This window comes from Hevea brasiliensis, chromosome 2 (genome assembly GCF_030052815.1).
Source record: "Hevea brasiliensis isolate MT/VB/25A 57/8 chromosome 2, ASM3005281v1, whole genome shotgun sequence".
Lineage (NCBI taxonomy): Eukaryota > Viridiplantae > Streptophyta > Magnoliopsida > Malpighiales > Euphorbiaceae > Hevea > Hevea brasiliensis.
Window position 1 is genome coordinate 67638758 of NC_079494.1, and position 4524 is coordinate 67643281.

Consider the following 4524-nt stretch of genomic DNA (forward strand, 5'->3'; position numbering starts at 1 on the left):
TCATATGATGTCATAATTAGGTATTTTCTTTCATTTTCTTTTCTTTTCATCTCTACTCATTTTCAATTTAATTTTTTGTAATGTTTGTTCACATTTTGTGTCATAATAATTATTTAGTCAACTGTACAAGTCGGCCAAAAATCACCTCTGAAGGCGAAATGACCAAAATGCCCTCCGTTTGGCTTAATGGGTTAAAATTGTCTGTACCGATTGAAAAATTTTTCTAAATATTTTCTTGGCATTCTAATGCCATAAGAACCTCAATGACCCTTCTCTGGAGTCTCAAAAATTATTTTATGAATTTTTCCCCGGGTCTAGGGCTCCTCGTTGCAAGAACCGCAACTTCCCTCTGGTTACCCATCGCTTGGGCACCGGCTCGTTTAACTTGGTTGTATTTTATTTCAAAAATTTTTTCTAAATTTTTCTTATTAATATTTGAGTTAATTATGGTTCCTGACTTTAGTTTAAATATTTTTCCGAACGTTCTAGCTGTCCAGACCAACACTGGTCACCGAAATAGTAGACTGTACGGACTAGCTAAAGTGAGGATGTTACAGGGAACCCTCTGAATTTAATTTTGAGACACAGATAAAGATTTATTGAAATGTAATTGACACTAGAAATATCAAAGAAAAATTAATATATTAGTACAAAGAAAAACGAAAAATCGAGAAACAAACAAAAGTCGGTGTTACTGAAAAATCGGGAATGTAACCCGAAGTGGGGTATTTTGGTCATTTGACACCTAGAGTTGCCTTTTGACCTCAATGTCCATTAAAAATAAATGATATTACACTTAGAAAATGTCATCAAAAATTAAATTGTGATACATTATAAGAATAGTGAAAGAAATGGGGGATAAAATCCAATTTATGAAACTTTGAATAATTAACATTAAAATCCAAGTTAGTGCTCCACTAACTTGGATATTGGGACCCTTATCACAGCCTTGGGACAGCAGATAGCACTCACCATCATCTTCTTCATCAGCCCATTTTACTTTGCCGTAATGAATTCCACCATGGAAATCACCATGGCCACCCCACATGCAACCTCCATGGGTGCATGATCAAGCCATCCTTTCCACTTCTTTCCTTCATTAAAGCTTGCATACTCACCTTGGGGAAGATATTGGCAGCAAGAAAAACAAGATTTGGTGAGGTTTGAAGGAAGCTTTCAAGTGGTAAGTGTCCAAAATACCTCCCTTGCTTTGGTAAAGCTTGTGTTTAGGTTAAGGTGAGTGTTTTGGTGAAGAGAAATGAAAGAAATAGTGAGAAATGAATTTGTCCATTTTTGGCAGCCATGAACCCTTGTTGAGCTTGAGTTATTTTTACTTTTAATGAATGAAAATGAAGGTTGAATTGTCCAAATGAAAGTTGTAGTAAGTTTGTGCACAAGTATGCACATGTAGTGTTTAGATTAAAGGTGTGAAATGGAACCTTGAAGCCTTGAGCAAACTGCCATGTTTGGCAACCCCTAATAGCATGAAATTATGTGTGAATATATGGTTATTAATGATATATGTGAATGTCAATTTGTGGGCAGCAAGTATAAGTGATGTTGAAGTATGAATATGTTGAAGTATATGTGTAATATTAACATTGAAGTATGTTGAATTTGGGTGGATGTAAATATTGAAGTTTAATGGTGTATTGTGTGCCTTGTGCACTTGAGTATTCTGCCCAGAATTTTTGCTGGAATTGTGTACAATATATGTATGGAAGTGTTGTTGATTGAATATCGTAGTAATGAGGAGGAGAAGGAATATCAAATTGGGAGTGTATGTGCTTTGTGCAGGTTGTGTATTGGAGGCAGCACCTAAATTAGGCCATAAGTGCCAAACTGTGAACCCAATTGGTATGAGGCCAATATGGGGTGAAACTAGACACCAAATAGGCCAACTTTCATGTAGAAATGTTGCCAAAATTCTGCCTAGAAACTTACCTTAAAATTGACCAAATCCGGATTAGTGCATTTGAGGCCTGAAAACTGACCATTTGGGCAGCAGTTAGTGTTTAGGCCATAACTCACTCAAAACAGGTCCAATTGACCTGAAATTTTGACCATGAATATTTAAGACCTATATCTACAAGTCTTATGAAGAAACCAAAGCCCAGAAATGACCAGAACAAAGTCAAATGGCTTGCACAAGTTCGGGCACAAAAACTGCCGAACCAAAAGTGACCTAAAAATTGACCAAATTGTGCACTAAAAGTGCAATCTGTCCAGCTTTAGCAAATTGACCATATCTTGGTCTACACAACTCGGAATGACCTGAAATTTTGTCCCGCGTGCAATAAGACATAGAGCTACAATTTTGCTTCTTTGACCAGAAGCTAAAAACCAAGGGAAATAGGACTATAAGCTAGACCAATCTAGCACACAAAAATTGAGAATTTGACATTTTGCATACAATGATGCTTGGAGCATTTTGGCAATGAATGCCAACTTGTAAAAATGGTAAATTGCACTATATTGGCAGCACATTGAGAGATAAATTGTGACATATTGATGCTAGAAACAAATTGTCCATATTACCTAAAAAGGTCAACATATGCATTGACTTGTGAATTATACAATAGTTAGTAAACTCCAAAGATTGAAAAATTAAACAATTAATTTATAATGTGCCCTAGTTTGCCTAGTTGACTAGTATGGATAGGTTGGCATGCCAATAGGATTCTGACAGCTGTTCTGTAAATGGCTTTATGCCATACTGTGTTTTTACGGCCTATTATGCCACCCTGTGACTTTAATAGCCTACGGCTATACATATTGTGTATTTATTTTTGGCTTATCGCCAGATTGACTATATGGCTTTTTAGCCACGCTATTTGCACACCGGGAGACACTTTGTGATCGATGGTGTGACGGCCTGAGGTACTAGGTACCCAGTGCCAGTATATCCGTTTATCCAGTCTGGTCAGTATATAGGCTACACGGGCAGTAATTCAAGTACTATTAAATTTAAATACGTAAATCCAATCTACTGACATACAGCACCACCAAAAATTTGTAAACACTTTATTTACTTTATTTTAGTGTATATTTCCTTATATTTGGCACCACTAAGCAAAATTGCTTAGCGCGTTGCTTTTGTAACGCGTAGGTATTGGAGATACAGCTGGGGAGCCCAGCAGACCTACGACCGGGTGAGACATCAGATCTGCATAGGAGTCCAGAGTCATCTGCACTGCATTGCATACATGGTAGGACTCAGGATATCTTGTATTTTGTACTTTTGTTGTATATTTGAAATTTGGCCCTGTATTTTGTAATGTTATGAAAGCTCTAAAGTTTGTAATATTTTGTACATATTAAATAACATGGAGATTTTCTGTACATATTTAAATTATTATGGACTGTGTTATGGAACTATTTAATGACTGTAAAAGTCTATTGACTTTACTGCGAAATAGAGACTGTGAAATATTTGAGATTTCGATATCATAATATCAAACTGTTTTCAACAAGTTTGGAAGGACAGTTTGTCCTAAATATAGACGGCACCTTGCCAAATTTTTATTACCAGTCTTGAAACACTGATTTTAACAAAGTATGACAATAGTATCAACATGATATGAATATTACATAAATGACTTCTTAAAATCAAATTGAGTTCAAGAAATGAGATAATCATAGACTAGGTGTTCCGGCACGCCGTGTAGCATGCCTTGCTCGACTATGCTGTAGACCGGTGAGGGGTGTTACATTTAGTGGTATCAGAGCACGGTTTAGGCGTTTCTGGACCTAGATAGATTGCATATCATGCATTGCATTGTAAGTGTTAAGATGACTCTAATGCAGATCTTTTGATTTGTTTTGTTATTTTGATCAGAATATGGACTCCACATCGCAGAGAGCGGTCGATGAGGAAGTCGAAAGTCATGCTCCATCTATGACTGAACCAGGAGACAGGAGGGAACCTGTTCCACCAGTACCAAATGCATCAGCCACATTTCAGCAAATGGCTGAGTTCTTTAGACAAATGGCAGGAGTTATGCCACCACCACCACCTCCATATCAAAAATCTCATATGGAGAGACTCAGGAAGTTTGGAGCAGTGGACTTTCTGGGCAAAAGGGAAGATGATTCTACACACTGAAAACCGTTGGACAGAATCGAAGAGTCTTGAAACAACTTCATTGTACTCCAGAGCAGAATTTGAAGTCAGTATCACTACTGCAAGATGATGCATACCGGTGGTGGGATACAAGAACTAGTGAGGTGCCACGAGCAGATAACTTGGGATTTCTTTCACCGAGTTCGAGAAAGAAAGATGTGGGCAAGTGTGTACCTAGAAGAGAAGAGAAGGAGTTTATTACCCTACGCTGCAGACAAATGACAAATGGCTGAATATGAAAGAGAATTTGTCAGACTGAGCCGCTATGGGCGGGAAATAGTCCCTAATGAGGCAGAGAGATGCAAGAGATTTGAGGAAGGACTCAATGATAACATTAAAGTAATGATTACAGCTTTGGGGATTACAGAGTTTGCCAAGTTAGTGGAAGCTGCACTGAAGGT

The 4524-nt window shown here is 37.5% G+C and overlaps 1 long non-coding RNA gene across 1 annotated transcript; it reads left to right on the top strand.

Moving 5' to 3' along the window:
- Positions 1 to 896: 896 nt before the first annotated feature.
- Positions 897 to 3342, top strand: LOC131170541 (uncharacterized). Its single transcript, XR_009141325.1, has 2 exons — positions 897 to 1183; positions 3110 to 3342. It is a non-coding gene; the product is annotated as an uncharacterized LOC131170541 (long non-coding RNA).
- The last annotated feature ends 1182 nt before the right edge of the window (positions 3343 to 4524 follow it).